This window comes from Rhinichthys klamathensis, unplaced genomic scaffold, assembly GCF_029890125.1.
Source record: "Rhinichthys klamathensis goyatoka isolate OS25496 unplaced genomic scaffold, OSU_Roscu_1.1 h1tg000352l_1, whole genome shotgun sequence".
In the NCBI taxonomy this organism is placed as follows: Eukaryota; Metazoa; Chordata; class Actinopteri; order Cypriniformes; family Leuciscidae; genus Rhinichthys; species Rhinichthys klamathensis.
In genome coordinates this window covers 1,125,759-1,145,000 of record NW_026606863.1, presented here as the reverse complement: position 1 = coordinate 1,145,000, position 19,242 = coordinate 1,125,759, and the positions used below count along the sequence as shown (strand labels likewise).

The 19,242-nt window shown below is 36.8% G+C and overlaps 1 long non-coding RNA gene across 1 annotated transcript in view; it reads right to left on the bottom strand.

Annotated features, from left to right (window-relative positions):
• The window catches only part of LOC130068983 (uncharacterized), a 42,661-nt gene extending 28,806 nt beyond the window's left edge, over positions 1-13,855 (bottom strand). Inside the window, exons 1-3 of the long non-coding RNA XR_008803727.1 lie at positions 13,638-13,855; positions 9,260-9,312; positions 8,912-9,076 (exon numbers count right to left, since the gene is read on the bottom strand). This is a non-coding gene — a long non-coding RNA (uncharacterized LOC130068983). The remainder of the gene's footprint in view (positions 1-8,911; positions 9,077-9,259; positions 9,313-13,637) is intronic.
• Positions 13,856-19,242: the final 5,387 nt, after the last annotated feature.

Below are 19,242 nucleotides of genomic sequence, written 5' to 3'. Positions count from 1 at the left end.
GGATGGATGGATGGATGGATGGATGAATGGATGGATGGATGGACGGATGGATGAATGGATGGATAGATAAACGGATAGAACGATAGAAGGATAGATAGATGGATGGATAAACGGATAGAACGATAGAAGGATAGATAGATGGATGGACGGATGGATGAATGGATGGATGGATGGATAAACGGATAGAACGGTAGAAGGATAGATAGATGGATGGATAAACGGATAGAACGATAGAAGGATAGATAGATGGATGGATGGATGGATGAATGGATGGATGGATGGATAAACGGATAGAACGATAGAAGGATAGATAGATGGATGGATAAACGGATAGAACGATAGAAGGATAGATAGATGGATGGACGGATGGATGAATGGATGGATGGATGGACGGATGGATGAATGGATAGATAGATAAACGGATAGAACGATAGAAGGATAGATAGATGGATGGATAAACGGATAGAACGATAAAAGGATAGATAGATGGATGGACGGATGGATGAATGGATGGATGGATGGATAAACGGATAGAACGGTAGAAGGATAGATAGATGGATGGATGGATAAACGGATAGAACGATAGAAGGATAGATAGATGGATGGACGGATGGATAAACGGATAGAACGATAGAAGGATAGATAGATGGATGGACGGATGGATGGATGGACGGATGGATAAACGGATAGAACGATAGAAGGATAGATAGATGGATGGATGGATGGATGGATGGATAAATGGATAGAACGATAGAAGGATAGATAGATGGATGGACGGATGGATGAATGGATGGATGGATGGATGGATGGATGGATAAACGGATAGAACGATAGATAGATGGATGGAAAAACAGATAGAACGATAGAAGGATAGATAGATGGATGGATGGATGGATGGACGGATGGATGGATGGACGGATGGATAAACGGATGGATAAACGGATAGAACGATAGAACGATAGATAGATGGATGGACGGATGGATGAATGGATGGATGGATGGATAAACGGATAGAACGATAGAAGGATAGATAGATGGATGGATGGATAAACGGATAGAACGATAGAAGGATAGATAGATGGATGGACGGATGGATGAATGGATGGATGGACGGATGGACGGATGGATAAACGGATAGAACGATAGAAGGATAGATAGATGGATGGATGGATAAATGGATAGAACGATAGAAGGATAGATAGATGGATGGACGGATGGATAAACGGATAGAACGATAGAAGGATGGATGGATGGATAAATGGATCGATAGAAGGATAGATAGATGGATGGACGGATGGATAAACGGATAGAACGATAGAAGGATGGATGGATGGATGGATATCTGCACATTATTCTGCAATAGAAGGAAGTACAGTAATCAACATTTAAAGTGAATCAAAAAAGTTCATCAAAGTTGTCCTATAAGACAAGAACGGCTATTGTTCAAAGTTCATGTATAACTGTGATGAAAGGTTTTGATCCACTAGGCTACAAATGTTGATACTCTAACATTGACACAGTTCACACACTTCAGGTTTCTTCAGAAGGTAACGATCTCTTCAGGCGTTCTGTCTCTCGCTGCTCTTTATAGAGTTGTGTGGTGGGAATAGTTTGACTTTGTCTCTATCATTACACTGACATCACAACGCTCACACTTAACGCGTCTCTATAGCACGCAATGGGTCTCATTCATGAAACATTCGTAAATATACGAGTAAATATACGAGTAAATATACGAGTAAATATACGAGTAAATATGAGAGTGATTTGCGCGTAAAGAGACCTTCCCGAAAACTCATCTCCTGATTCACAAATACTTTGTAAACGTCAGATGTGAGAGTGAAATGTGTGTGTGTGTTAATGAATTCCAATCAGTCGTAAATGGGACGCGCGTGCACGTTCATTCTTAATTACCATAAATCCCGCCCATTAAATCCGACTGACAACTATATATGGGCATCATGTTATGACACCAAACGAAGGATTTCAACATGTCTTCTCAAAAGCGAATGAAAAAGAAAAATTTCTCAGATGCAGAAATTGAAGTTTTATTATCAGAAGTTCATTCAAAACACCACATTTTATTTTCAAGCGTAGGCTATAGTGGCGTATCGGGTCCTAAAGAAAAGCCAGCTTGCAGCATATTACAGATGCAGTTACTGGAGTTTCATCTGTTAATCAAACAGTCCCAGAAGTCAAAACAAAAACCATATGTAATTACTATATGTAATATTTTTTCAAAATGCTGTGTAAATATGTACCCGATTAAGGTGAATTAAAATGCAGCCTTAGTTATTAATGAGCAAAACGTTCGGGTGTTAAGCGCACTATTTACGTGTGGCTGGGAGCAGGTGTAGATTTCTTTCGTACCAACTAACATTTGGAAAATACGAACATTTTAATGAATCCGAAAATTTACGCCAGAACCACTTTACACACGATTTACACAAAAATTCGTTCTGCTCGTGTTTCATGAATGAGACCCAATGTGTTTATCGTGCAATTTATACGCGAAAATAAGTTTTTACGTGCATATGATACGCATGGTTTAGTAGTGGTGTGGGGTAAGTATGTACAGTATATACATTTGGGTAGGATTAGTGGTGTGGGGTGCGTGTGTATTACACACAATAAAGTGCGTATCATATGCACGCAAAAACCCATTTTCGCGTATAAATTGCCGTGATCCTCCTCTGAACGTTGCACACGTTCAGACCAACAACAGCACGTACGATCGTACCAATACTATAGTTGGGGGCCTTAAGCACATAAATAGGTAATTTCGCGCAAATTCATCTAAAAGCGCCAAATTTGGCACATATGTAGCTCAGGTCATGCCAAAATGATTTAGCTAGGGCGCCGGAGCCAGCGACCCTCGGGGCCAAGATGGCGGCCAAATCCAATATGGCCGCTGCCCGAAAAGGGTTCCGGCTATAACTTTTGAACCACATGAGTTACAAATACAAACTTGATATGTTTTCAGCTTAATTGATCATGGGAAACACATAGGAATGTTAAACCTTCAAGATTAGACCGATGATACCAAAAACATGGTCACGCGTGTGCTGACATCATCATGATGAGTTTCAGAACAACAGCGTTCTGTCCCGCCCCGAACAAAGGGGTTTGTTTCTGTGTGTGTGTTTGTGCATTTGTAATTCAAAACATCTCTTTGTTTCGGAGTAAACAACCCATCTCTGTTTAGTTATGAGTGGGGGAAATGCTACATTTGACCTAACCAATATCTAATTGCATAACATGCATAAAATATCAAAAGCATATAGTTGCAGCACCTTCCCTGCCACACACACCATTGCTTTTAATTAAATCTGGCTGATTGCATTTGCATTTATTACACAATGTCAAGCACTCCAGGGTTTTGGGTGTTAACTAAATCAATGACACCACTTCACTGAACTCAAGACTCACCGATTTCAGTAATGAACAAAGTTGTCTGAACACCTCTAGAGAATGATATGACAACAAGGCTGAACATGTCATCTCTAGCCAGCTTTCCCAGGCTTCAGGGTTGATTACTTACTTGTAATTGAGAAGCTTATAAGACAAAACATTGTTATTCAGACCGTGAATAACAAAGCGCAGGCAAATCATTAACGGTGGAACTCAAAGTAATTTTTATTTATGATTTAACGTCACGCCCTGCTCACATAAGAATGCGTGAGATAATCTCTCAGATGACAAATTAATGGATGATGATGAGTTTCTGCTACCAACAATGAGAGATTTCAGTCATATGTACATAAAAAGTTCGTTTCTGTCACTATATAATGCTGTGATCGTGCACAGATGTGATTATACTGTAAAAGATATGAAGTCAAGAAACCCACAACCGTATCATTATTAAAATATCCTAGATTTCATGGATGGATGGATGGATGGATGGATGGATGGATGGATGGATGGATGGATGGATGGATGGATGGATGGATGGATGGATGGATGGATGGATGGATGGATGGATGGATGGATGGATGGATGGATGGATGGATGGATGGATGGATGGATGGATGGATGGATGGATGGATGGATGGATGGATGGATAAACAGGAAGATAGAACGACAGACAGACAGACAGACAGACAGACAGATAGATAGATAGATAGATAGATAGATAGATAGATAGATAGATAGATAGATAGATAGATAGATAGATAGATAGATAGATAGACAGACAGACAGATAGACAGACAGAAGGATGGATGGAAAGAAATGCTATTCAATAAATCCCACTTCCTGTCATTTTGATTCAAACTCCAATCCAACTTCCTGTGGATTGTGACCAATTCAATTCAAACTCACTCTGATGAACTGATGAACTGATGAACTGAAACCGAGGCAATTCTTCAAATGTGAATTTTGCACAACTCTCCTACTAAACACAGTGACATTTCTAAAATTCAACTCGAGTATTTCTTGGCATGCATGACCCAACGCTGATCTCTTTCCCTGCCGTGGCGTCAGTTTTCCAGCATGCCGATCCCTCCCACGGACTGACATGGAAAGTATTCCCACCGCTCCGAGAATGCCAAGAGGAATCCAGACAGAGACACAGAGATCTGGTAATCCAGGAGTGAAGAGCATCTCAGGGCCAGTATTCTGTTCACGATCCTCCTCCTGAGGCGTTCACATATCAGGCCGCATCAGCAGTTTCTCCCGGGCGCTTGGCAAGCGTAGACATCACAGCAGCTGTTGCTTCACTCACAGGCTGCAGAATACCACAGTTACCGCGGTAAAGCAGATCTCGACTACAGTTTCTCCCTCGGATGAACCTGGTCTGACCTCTAAACTATAATCATGTAGGATGTAACTGTCGGAATATTACAGAGCCCTTAAAGAGACACGATGAAGGAAAAACTATGAATATTTTTCAATGCTTTTGTGTTTGCTTAGCAACATTTTTGACATATAATATTTCCTCATAATTTATATATTTTTATCCATAAAAAAAACATATCCTGCAAACAAGATGCATTTACTTAAGAAGCAAATTATGCAAGATAAGACGATTTGTTTTAAGAGGATGTATATTTTGAATATATAGTATAATAAACTATCAAATAAAGTTGTTTAAAACATGAAAAAATCCACTCCCAAATCCACATTTGAATGTGAATATCACTACAAAATAACACAAAATATAATTTTATAACAGATAATGTACTCGTTTGTCAGCGGTTGAAGTGCATTATTAGACTAACAAAATGTCCAAGTTGCATGTCTATAAATAAATAAGATGTCTGTAAAGTGGTCATCTGGATCCCCAAACATCTGACTGAAATAACAGCTCAGGGAGACATCGATCAGCTCAAAATGGCTCAGAGTATTTTTACAAATCCAATAAACGCAGGGGAGAAATGCACACAGCGTGCCAAACGTCTGCATGTGTCGAGCTATCTATGAATAACCTTCAGCAGAGACGATCTCATGAAACCTGTTGACATTATGAACTGCACATATACAGCATTTATTCATAATAATTTCAACATTTACTAAATCTTGTTAACATTAGTTAATGCACTGTGAACTAACATGAACAGCTGTATTTTTATTAATTAACGTTAACAAAGATTAACGAATATGGATTGCACATGCATAGTTAATGTTAGTTAATTAACTAATGAACCTTTTTCTAAAGTGTTACCGAAATTTTTATTAAAATTAAAACCTAAAGCTATTAAGTCTACTTCAAGCATTCTGACCAAACTAAAGTTTTTCTTGACAAACATTCTCTTTTTTTGGGCCAAGTGGGTAAATGGGGGATAAAATGCGGCCACAATTTCCCAGCATGCCCTGACATCAGCGCTGGAGAGCGTCTGATAGAGTGGTGTCGGCTCTTGTAATGCGTGTCATGCACACTGGGACAGGGAGCAGAGTTTTCCATGAAAGCAGCTGCACACACTGGGATTCTCTCACTCCTCTTCTCCTCTTCCACTGCATAGCTGGCATTGAGCCGAGGCTTACCAGAGCAAAACTCATCCAGACCCGATGACACCAGCCATCTCTCAACACACACCCTCCTGACCCGACACGCCTGATCCCCGAGTGCTCGGCCTAGATCGTGTTACTCAGAGAGAGAGAGAGGAGGGAGGATTCCATCACATTTACTCATCATTCCAAACCTGAGCGCAGTTGCTCGGTCCAACACGAAAATTCTAAATTTCAAAATTCAAAAGGAAACATTTGAATTTAAAATTCTAATTTCAAAATTCAAACTCCAAACATGAAAAAGGTTACAAAGCTCTTCTCTATATCAGTGTCAGTGTTTCTAAACTCCCTGAAACGCCTCCATTGTAGTCTCGAGTTTCTTCCGGGAACGCACACGTCACAATATTCCTCATTTAAATAATTAATGCGCATAATAAAGGGGCGGGGCCTGGTTGAGTTAGTTAGTAGTGTGTTGAAACCATAGACTGTAAAACAATATGGTCACACAGCTTTTTTGAAGCTCAAAGTGGGTCGCCATCTTGGCCGCGCATCACTCCCGGATAAAATGGGCAGCGAGGCGGATTATCTGAGGTGATGTAAAGCTAACAGACAGCAGACAAACGGCTAGTAGTGACAATCCACCTGTCACTCAAGCTTTGGCCACGCCCTTAATTATGCAGAACTTTAAGGCTCAATATAATTTAAACTGAGGCGTTATAAAAACAATCACCCCCCTCACAGTTTTCATGAAGGGCAAAATTAGCTATATAGACCAAAAACACTTTTTGCACCAGGCTGTAAACATATGTTTTTCTGCTGTAAAGTTGGACATTTTAACATGTGTGTCTATGGGATTGACTCTGTTTTGCAGCCGGTCTCTAGTGGCCAGTCGATGAACTGCAGTTTAAGTCACTTCAGTGTTGGATTCACGAGAGAGAGTGGAAGGTTGCCGCTCTGTAGTGTGTTGAAACTTGCGGTTATGGACATTTCCCAAACACACTCGAAGCGCTCGACCAATCACAACACACTGATCCACCCGACCAATCAGAGCACAGTGTGCTTTCAGAAGGCGGGGCTTCATAGAGACAGGAAGTAAACAGAGCGTTACTGACAGACTGGGAAGAGAGGAGCCGCAACAATGGGGAATATGAGGAAAATAATCAACATTCAAGCAGGAAAACCTGTTCTAGTGTTCAGTAATATTATTGATTTTTCTACACCGACTAACGGATGCAAACACAGTGACTGCTTTACAGCTGAATCGAATTTGTTTCATAATTAATGCATTTTGTCACTGTTATTAAACTGAACTGAATCAACGCTGAACTGACTTGAGCTGAACAATGACACTTTCACGTATTTTTAGAGCTGAATTTGAATCTCTCTCATATTTGATGAAGTTTGCATCAGGCTATTTTCCGGTTTATCACTGTGAGGCTGCTTTGAAACGATCTGTATTGTATAAAGCACTAGAAAAAAACCCCAGATTCAAACTGATTAATAACAGCAAACAGGTTTAGAATGAATTTTGGGTAAAACATGCTTCTTTATGAGTGATGTTGTAGGCTTTCTCATTTCATAGTTACGAAACTCTGAAGAAGTGACTCAACCAATTATGCACTTTTGTCCCAGTGAAACCACTGACGAGTCGCATTTCTGCTCTCTGAACCCGTGACACCTGCGAGGCTAAAGCTATTTCGGGTTCTCCTCACGCCTCGTGGTTGTGTAATGCTCCTGAGGCTTCTTTTGAGAGCACACCTGTTAGTGGCATGTGATGACAGAGCTCGACGAGGGCCTATTTCTGCTCTGAAACCTGAGACAGGGAGGGGAAACATCCAGCCGAACCCCGGAGACCCTGGAGGGAGGAACCGCAGATGTAACGTCTTTGATATCTTGCTCAGTTGATCCTAGTGGGTTACATAATACAATCCTGGCAAGAAGAGTCTTTTTTTTGTTCTACATTTCATTCTTTTTTTGCCTTTTGATCCTTTTGTAAAGCATAACTGCAACTGATTGTGTGATTTGAGCAACACACTTGTTAAGGACAGTTGTGCCGTTATAACAACTAAAAATAAAACCCGTTAAATTATATCTATTAAATATCTGTAATAAATTATATCTATTAAAATTATTCATATGGATATATTTAATTTTAATAAAATAAAAAGCACACATTTGTAACAAATAAAATATTATATATATATATATATATATATATATATATTATATTCAAAATAAAAAATAATTTTAATAATTTTAATTTTACCATTCTTAATACAATATATACATATATATATATATTATATATATATATTGCATTACAAATAAAAAAAAAATAATTTTAATAATTTTAATTTTCATATATATATATATATATATGAAAATTAAAATTATTAAACATTTTTTTTTTTTTTTTTTGTAATGCAATATATATATATATATATATATATATATATATATATATATATATATTGCATTACAAAAAAAAATAATTATTTAAATTTTACCATTTTGGAAAAGAATGTGCAGACTATATATTTTTAAAAGTAAATTATTTTATATTTTTTATTGGATTTATTTATTGTGTATATATATATATATATATATATATATATATATATATATATATGTATATATATATTATTTTATTAAAATTAAATATATCCATATGACAAAAATAACTTTAATATACATATATATAAATATATGTTATACATTTAGTCAGTTGATCCTATACATAATACAATTCTGGTAAGAAGAGTCTTTTTTGTTCTACATTTCATTCTTTGTTTGCCTTTTGATCCTTTTTTAAAGCATAACTAACATAGTTTGAGCAACACACTTGTTAAGGAGAGTTGAGCTGTTTTTAAGCATTTAAACTGACACTGTGTGTCGGACTGAAATAGTTGGCCGGAGGGTTGAATAAAAGTCAGTGTTATATATAATCTCTCCTGTATATTCGTACCTTGTCTTAGGTTGCAGTGTGTCCCGGAGCTGATGGACAGGAATAGCTCGTGTCAAATCCCAGGCTCCTTCACTGCAGTGTTATCCCACATCAACAACCGCTCGACTGCAAACGGCCCGCGGATATTTTAAGCCACTTTCTAAGTGTTATCTTGTCAGATCTGTCCTAAATTGAGAAGACAGAATTTGTGACATCAATCTTCTAACATCAGTTTTGGTCTAACAGAAGAGCGAGTGTGAGATCTCAAGCACTCATACGCAGAATTAAAGAGGCTATTGGCATCATCAGATGTTTTCATTTCTGTTTTTCATTGACAGAAACAATATATTCATATAATAACATACTCACATTCCCAAGATCTGCACTCACGTGTTCAAGCAGAACTGGAAATCATGTTCAGTCTATAAAAATAAAAACAAATAAAGACATAAATAAATAAATAATAAAAATGTTTTTTTTAAAAATCTAAAGTCTGTGCATTCTTTTCCAAAATAGTTAAAGTAAAATAGGCTAAAATATAAGATAAAATTAAATTAGCCAATTAAAATATTTTTTATTTTTAATAAAAAAAAACAATAAAAAACATCTGTAACAAAAAATACATACATACATATATATATATATATATATATATATATATATATAAATAATGCAAATATAAATATTTATATATTCTTATATAAACATTAATAAACAAATACAAATCATATTTAAAATAATAATATTGTAAATGCATTTACTTTATACTTTTTATATTTTTAATTTGTAACAAATATAAATATACACACACTTAGTATAAACAGATGCAAATATAAATATTTATATCTTAATATATATAAACATTAATAAAAGATACAAATTATATTAAACAAATTATATATAGAGAATGTATTTACTTTATACTTAATATGGCTACTTTAAATATATATATTTGTATTAATATATATATACACAAATAGATAAATATATACAAATTAAATTTAAATTATTATTACATTTAAATGATTATTATTTCATATTTATTCCTACCAAAAATAAGAAAAATACAACAAAACAAATAAATCATGGCTGATAAAAAAAAAAAAATTCACTTGGAAATTGTGTCCATTCACCCTCCACTGGACTGGTGTTGCAAAAAGTTAACTTGGACCATTTTCTCCCTCTCCCAGTTTTTGTGAAAATCCTCATCTGGACTCTTTTATCCAAAGTGTGTGTGTAACTTCAGCTCTGATCAAGCACTGATGCTGATAACAGCTGTTCTGGACAGGACGGGTCGGGTCGGGTCTGTTTCTTCAGAGCTCAGGCTGAGATTTGGCAGCACTTTGAGATTTAAAATGGAAACAGTGGAAGCGCTTTTGATGTCCACAAAAAGAAGTGTGGCGTGTATGGATGGGCTGGAAGACTGAGCTCTAATTTCTATTTTTAAAGGCCTGGTTTTCTAATGTGGTTATAGATGGACTGACACAGCATTAGAATCCAATCCTTATCACAGAAATAGAAAACAGTTACAATAAATGTTTGTAAAACAGAGCAGCCGAGTAAAGGCATTTTGGGTTGACAAGAATAAACAGATTTTCACTGTTTTGGACTACATAAAAGAACTAAAGAACTACAATCCCATGAAGCATTGCAAACAGCATAATCGAATTAAAAACAATAAAAATGTTATGTATATAAAAACAGTGTATTTTAAGACTGGCTTGATAACATCACTTGTGGAGCTTCATTGGTGCCGTCATGTTTGTCTCTCTGATTGGTGAATTCTCTGTGAAGCATCATGGGTAATGTAGTTTTCACCAGGAATTCCGTTGTTATTTAAAATTATTTGAAAACTTGTTGAAATAATGTGGGCTGACGTCTTCAAAAAAAAAAAATGCCAAAAAAAAAAAAGAAAGTAAATTAGTAAATAAAAACAACTGTAAAGTTGTAAATAAAGATAAAAAATAAAGATTACTATAAGTAATTTTTTTTTTCAAGGAAATATTATTTAAAAATGTCTGTTTAATTCAGTGTGTTACTTCCCATTTCTTTGGAATTATTTGTGAAATGTATAACTCCTGAGTGAAATTTTTCTTTCCAATATAAAGGTGAAACTCGAAAAATTTGAATATCGTGCAAAAGTTCATTTATTTCAGTAATTCAACTTAAAAGGTGAAACTAATATATTATATAGACTCATTACATGCAAAGTGAGACATTTCAAGCCTTTATTTGTTATAATTTTGATGATTCTGGCTTAAAGCTTATGAAAACCCCAAATTAAAAGGTAGCCTATAGCTGTAAGTCATAATAATCAAAATTATTAATATATTAGTTTCACCTTTTAAGTTCAATTACTGAAATAAATTAACTTTTGCATGATATTCTAATTTTTCGGGTTTCGCCATTTTTTACAGTCTATGGGTTTCACCTGTACTTTGTTATTGAATCTTATAAAATGGTTAGTTCCAATCCTTGATTCTGATTGGTCAATAGCTGTGCTTTATTCGTGATAATAAAACCCGGCTATGACCGCTTCACCCAACGGCTCTATTTATCACTGCGCAACAATGCAATTGTTTTTATTTGAGCTTTCATGCATATATTACACATTGGAACGTTGTTGCTGTTCACGGTCAGGGACTATTTTTTTTCTAGCGGAAGGAAGGCTTTTAGTGATTTTACTTCATGAAAGTTGCACTAATACATTTTTTTTTTTACTTTAATATTTTTATTGTGTGGTAACCGTTTTATAAAAGCAATAAGGTACTCGAGGCAAGTGCTGTATCGTGAATAAGTAACGGCTGAAAGGGTTACTCCGCTTCGCATCGAGCCTAACAACGCCCTTCAGCCGTTACTTATTCACGATGCAGCAAAGCCACCTTATTGCTTACATAGCCTATAAAAACTTTATAAATGACAGCAAAACTGTTAAAAAAGTTGTAAATTAGTAAAAACAAAACAAAAAAAACATTGTGTTTAATTCCATCTTTACTAGCAGTCTCTGAGTGCAGTGTTCCAGCATGAGTGTATGTTTAGGACGAAAGAAGGAAAACCCCGTCTCCTTTCATCTGCACTCTTCTTTAATGTTCTGCAGAATGACTGATTTGGGCTTCAGCTATTTTCCCTCATGTGGCAGAGCGGCTAAACACCCGGGAAGGACCAACCCAGCTCAATATCCCTGTCCAAGCCTGCCATCAAAGCGGGACTTCGTACATATGCCCGGATCTCAGCCCACACAACCTAATTGCCGGTTAAACTCCGGGAGGAAAAGACTCGTCGCCGTGCAGAAGTGGGCCGGACTCTAAAGGGATGAAAAGAGACGGATTCCAAGGTGTCCTCGATTCGGGATTGACCTTGTTTTCCCCTTGCAGTCCTAAATTAACCAATGCATCATCTATACTGGGATTTGCTGGATGTGGACCAGATTTTATTTTTGGCGCAGTTGTTGGATTCATCATACTGTCACATATATGTCCGCTGACTGATGCTCGACGTGTGCAATAGTTTTGCTCTCTTTTATATAAAAATAACTTTATAGTGGCCTAGATTGGACAGAATAGGTGGCCCAGAATTAGCTAAATGGATGGCAACAGTGTAAGTAGGTGAACGAGCGAGCGCAGACAGTAAGACATGCACGTGCACGTATGCGCTGGCCTAAAAGTGCATGTGTGTGAACGCCATGGGCATGCGATTGAAAACACAATGCAAGTGCGTGTCAGCATTAACATGGCCCTTGCCAGATGAATTTCGCTCCGCCTAGCTTCACTCGTCCATCTGGAACCGATCCATTGAAATGGCGTTTCAGAAGGCTGGGCCTTATCAAAAATCCTTGCATATGATTGGATAAGCCACTTGTCTGTCATCTTTATCGACGTGCTATTTCAACCACTCACACCGAAGCCAACCCGTGACGCTGAAGAATCCGGTCGGGAGAAGGCACTGATCTATATAACATCGTTTCCACCAACAAAAGCCGTAAGAGCCGTTCTCTGATGTTCTTTTAATGAAACAATATTAGGTAGATTGGACAACACGGATGAAATAGCAGCATCAATGTTAACGCTTGTTTCCTCGATGCGAGCCGCCATTGTTGTCTGAATCAAAACAGTCTCACGGTCGCTTCTCCACTACGTCACATCTATGAAACTCCCGCCCTGCGTCCTGATTGGCTAAACCATAAAGTTGGTTGGAGAAATCACTCTCAATGGAAGAGGTTCCAGATGGATGTGAGTGAAGCTAGGCGGAGCGAAATTCATCTGGCTAGGGCCAGGTTATGTCAGCATTGCCAAAAGGACACTAACAAAAGCAAAACGCTATGCTTATCGGACTTTCTTATCGTAATCATACACACACTTGTTTGTAGGGCAAATCGGGTTTTTTTTTTTTTAAATGCGACTTGCTTTGCAAACTCGATTAACTGCACAGTTATTGAACTGAATTGAATCAATATCAAACTGAATTTGTCTCATATTTGATGAAGTTTGCATCATTGATTCAATTAGTTTCCTGTTATCGCTGCCTAAAATAAGGCAGATATGATAATTTGTCTTCTACCATCAGATTTGTTTTGAATAGAACTGCACTGAGCAATTTAATGAAGGCTGAAATGTGCAATGCTTTCTTTTGTGCGCTGAACACACACGATCCACGATAAATATGCAACGGAAACACACACTCGCGCCGCCCTGGATAAGAATTCACATCTGCGTTTGTCGACTTTTGCAGTAATTCTTGTAATTATTACCTGAGCGGCGTAAACAGGAATGAGATCAGATGCGTCTGATGTTCGGCTTCACAGACTTTGGGGGATTTTCCAGGATCTAAAGTTCAGCGAGTCAGACGCTTCCTGCTGTCTATCGTCTGAAAACAAAGATAACCTCGATTTAAAGGTTAATGACAAGCAAACTGTACATCAAAATAATAGTTTCATGCAAAAATGAAAATATGTCATACTCACTCATGTTGATTCAAACCATTTTTGTTCTTCTGAGGAACACTTAATGTTTTCAAAGGATATTTTAACAACGGTCTAATCCTCACAGAAAGCTTCATATCGACTACGGTTATGGTAGTTTTATGCATACTTTGAGTTTAAAAGTGACTTTATGGTTTCAATGTAGGGCTGTGCAACGATTAATCGTGATTAATCGCATCCAAAAAAGTTGTGTTTATATAATATGTGTGTGTACTGTGTATAATTATTTTGTATATATAAATACACACACATGCATGTATATATTTAAAGAAAAATGTTTATATATACAATATTTATATTTATATATAATATAAAGATATACAGTGAATACATGCAAATACATGCATGTGTGTGTGTGAAATCATAAATGTTTCCTGAAGGATCATGTGACACTGAAGACTGGAGTAATGATGCTGAAAATTCAGCTTTGATCACAGGAATAAATTACATTTTACAATATATTCACATTAAAAAAAGTTATTTTAAATTGTAATAATATTTCACAATATTACTGTTTTTACTGTATTTTTGATCATATAAATGCAGCCTTGATAAGTAGAAGAGACTTCTGTAAAAAATGTACAGACTTTTTGGACGGAATATAATTATTTAAATAATATAATAAAATAATCATTACAATATCACATATATAAATATATATATATAAAAGTACAGTACTGGATGCTGATTGGTCAATATAGAGTTCCAGTCATATATTACATGATATTATTTATTCTAGTGAAAGAATGGGACTTAATGAATTCGCTTGATGAAATAATATTGTAATAAAAACATTGTGCCTTTAATATTAAGCATTATTGTATAAAAGCACTACAGGTCGTGACAGCTTTGACTAAATTCACAATTAGCATGCCCTTTTCTAAATTAATAATTAAAGATATATTATATACATTATCCAGGCCAATCTCATTGGTTTGCAATTGCATTATAACACAATTTCGACATACAAAAATGCATCTGCATGCTAACATTACTCATCAGCGCAGACGTTACTTCAATTCAATAAAAAATGTCTTGATTTAATCTCACACAATTTAATTGCAACAACATCCCAAACCAGCATCAATACAGGGATTATGGAAAGCAGGAAGAGAAGGTGTTGCACAACACAACAGACAGATGCATGCTGGGAGTGTCTTACGGGCAGGAGGCCAAAGAGCAGGGCGTCACTTTTCTGCTGAGTTGCGAAATGTAAATTGGTTTGTAAAATACTGTACGTCTTGCAGGGTGACACAAAAAACATCGGCTGTTCAGGAAAACAACATTCCTGCATGAAGTGTGAAGATATTTGTGACGATGCAGGAGTTACGGAAACACAATTATAGTCAGTTGACTATTTTTAAGCTGTTATGACAAAAATACCCACATACTGTCATCATCTGTTATCTGTCAACAATCAGATCTACCTTAAATCTGTGTGTTAACCAGTTACATCAGGTCAGTCACGGTTAACCTTTCCACTGCTTTGAGTTGGTCTAAAATATCAATGATTTATTGCATCTGAGTGGCTTTCTGAGAAGATAACACCACCGTATCCGCGTTCAAAGGCCAAGTTTGGTTTAATAGTAGATGTGAGTGTGCTTTCCTCGTTACCGGACACTGATTTACCAGCGAACACAGACCCTTATCTCATCTGCCTAATGAATGACCATAGGACGCTCGAAGCGCTGCCAAACAGGTTTATTTCGCAGCTACACTGTAAAAAATGTTGTGATTTTAAGGTTAAAAAAAAACCCTGTAAAAATGCTACGGTGGAAAAATTTCCGTACTATATACGGTGAATAACTGTGATAGATCTAACTGTACATTTAATGTAATTTTACAGTAAAATACCGTTTTATAAATTTTTATAAATTTATAGTTTTTGGAAGTGAAAAAGAACAAGAAATTGTATAATTTACAGTGAAAAAAACATTCCCACAATTCCCTGCGTGACGCTTCACATTTGATGTATTTTTGTTGAAATAACCGTTTCGTTATAGTTTTTTTCTAATCGGGTTTTATGTTACATTTAATGTTGTTAAATGAATGTTTATTGCATTTTTTAAATTTCATGTGTGTTACCATGATGGTGTTTAGTGTGTGTGTGTGTGTGTGTGTGTGTGTGTGTGTGTGTGTGTGTGTGTGTGTGTGTGTGTGTGTGTGAATGACACTGTGCAGCTTCTATATATTAATATAAACTTTATTATGGATAAGCTGCTTGTGATGAGCTTTGATTCATCATGTGACTCTCATCATCGCTGTGATTGGTGGTTGTCTGTGTATTATAATGGTATAACACAGATATTAGTTCTTCAATAGATTGGTATATTCATATTATATCAGTTAATGAAATACATTTTTTACTGTAAATTTAAGTTAAGTCTGTAAAACCTAAAATGTTGCTACTGTATATTTTACGGTAAATGTCTGGCCACCACAGCTCCCGTTTTCTTACCGTAAATTTAAAGGATTTTTTTTTACAGCGAGGAAATCTGTGGCTTAGCATTTTGGCTCCTGGATAAAAATACCGCAATCCCAGAGCATGTGTTTGTGTGGCTTTCTTTATTCTGTCAAGAGGCAGTAAAGGCTCGGAGGATTGATGTTCAACCGTATTGAAAATGCCTCAGAGCACCAAGATACCTTGTGTTTACAAAGACTGTGAAACCAAGCAACAAGCTCCTGGGTTTCACGCAGGAATCATAAACACGTTCATAAAAGCTGCTGCAAAAACAACAGACTTCAACAGCAGATATTCATTCATGCAAAACAGGTTGTTTTTTTATAAAGAAAATGCATTATTATTATGTGCTTGTGCAAAACTCGGCCACCATTATGCTTTTTGCACCATGTTTTGTTGCTTTGGGCAGTTACTAGGGCATTCTGGGTAGTTTACCAACATTTAAAGCATCTGCGGTTTGTTCAAAGCTGTTGTAACAAACGCCTAAGCAAACGCCTGGCATGATTTGCTTGTTTTGTTTGTCTGCTTAATTTTTTTTTTAAATTAACTAGATGTGTGTTGCATGCAGTAAATTTTTTTTTTGAAAATGTAAAAAAAAATAAAAGATAAACTGACCAAATATCATCTTTTTGTAAAAGGAAGTAAGTAAAACTAAAAAAAAAAACAAGCAAAAACGAACCAAAGTATGAGTTGGGATTTTTTAACAGTGCACAAATACATTAAAATATCACTGTAGAAGAACAACCCCAAGATGCTAATTGGATTAAAAGTTGATTAGATTTATGCATGCACTTTAGCTCTGCTTACTTACACAAAGAACAGCAATAATAATGAAGCAACATCAGTGGACGGAAACTCAAAGCACAGGCTGATTTTGGGAGGCCGGAGGGCAAAGGTCACGTCAACACTCACGCAAGACGCTGATCAAAGACATAACCAGCTGTTTATCTTTCAAACTTGCAAGCCGTGGAAAATATTTCCGTTGGCCAGACCGCAGCTGAGAGCGCCACAAGTTATTTTGAGACTTTCCCAATGCTTCACACTCCCTATTTCTCATCTTCCTACAGTCAGGGTTGCGTGATCTTCCCTTTGACGTGTCAATTACAACATCCATCTGCGGTGGAGACTGTATGGCTTCATCTACGCATTCCTAATAATCCTGCACTAAATAATGAGCGATTTGTTATTCGAGTGTGCATTTCCAGTAACAGCCCCTGCTAAAACCACTAATGGTGTTGATGCATCTCTGAATGAACCTTGAGGTCTCGGTCGGGTCGAGAGATGTCGCTGCTGAAAGGAATATGCAGTATCCAGTCACACTCCTTATGTTTTTTTGCAACCCTTTTATGCTATGATCAACTGCATGATATTATAACCATGCTAATTCAACCAGAAAACACCCTACAGATAACATGCATGACACAAGAGTGAACTGAGCACATGACTCGGCTATTCCAGAGTTGAGCATGTGACCACGTGTTGTTTTACAAGTTACCGCATTCATCGCATTTCATTTTAGGCTCTGCGTGCGTTGGGAGAGATTTATGTTCATGCACTCCAACCCACTTCATTGCATTGTTGCACTGCTCTTGTTGTGTAACTGTTGTACAGCAAAATATGACGCATGCATTTAAAATCGCATTGGTAGATACTTCTAACAAGCTAATTCAAAGCATAAATATGCAAAACTTATCGATATCATACATTACGTTAAATTATAAGCAATCGCGCTCATTGCATTTCTTTCGAGGCTCTGCATGTATTAGGAGAGATTTATATTCATGCACTCCAACCCACTTCATTGCAATGCAATGCTCCTGTTATGTAACTGCTTGTGTTGATATTGCAATGCACACTAAAATATGCATTTAAAACTGCTATAAATGAATGCATTGGTTGATATTTTTGACATACTAATTCAAACAAAAGCCAAATTTACATACATGCCATGCTGAAATCCTATAGTCAAGATAACAAGCAAGAGTAGACTAGGGAGTGACTCGGGAATACCAGGGTTGAGCACGTGGTTTTACAAGCTACCGCATTCATCGCATTTCTTGCGGCTCTGTGCATGTGTGAGGAGAGATTTATATTCATGTACGTCAATCCCCTTCATTGCATTGTTGCGTAACTGTGTGCATTGATATTTTGCAGCAAAATGAATGCATGCTAATTGCTGTAAATAATTGCATTGGTTGATTTAAAAAGAAAACACCCTATATGCATAACATGTTAAAATGCCATGGTCAAGATACCAAACAACAGTAAACTAGAGACAGCGACTCGGGAATTCCAGTTGAGCATGTGACCGCACGCTGCCATATTCATCGCATCTCTTTCGAGGCTCTGCACGTGTTGGGAGAGATTGATACTCATGCCATTGTTGCACTGCTCTTGTTATGTAACTCTTTGCATTGATATTGCGCAGCAAAATATAATGCATGCATTGTAAAACAAGTTTATAAGATTTAAGTGGGAAAAGCCAATTGAGGAACTGAGGTGACGTACACATATTTTGGGGTTATTCAGTATTAGTCACACACACACACAGTCATTTTCATCCAACTTCACCCATGTCTGATGAGGCAATTTCCTGCAACACACAATGCACAAAGCCCTCCTACCTAACGTACCCAAACACGACCCAGATAACTGGTTACGGTAATGATTTACATGTCAGTGCCCATATTACACGTCTCAGACACAGTATTATATTCTGATTTTTAGGACTTGGTTTACTAAACGCACTGTAACATGAACACTGGAACGTAAAGTTCAAAATGAATAATTGATCAACACACCCGAGAGGACGTACGTTGGACGTTTGCCCTTCATAACGTTTCCCAGCCGTCTCGTCAAAGTCAAAAAGCTCAAACGCTCAGATCCTCAGAAGAAGCAAGCAGAGACTCTCCG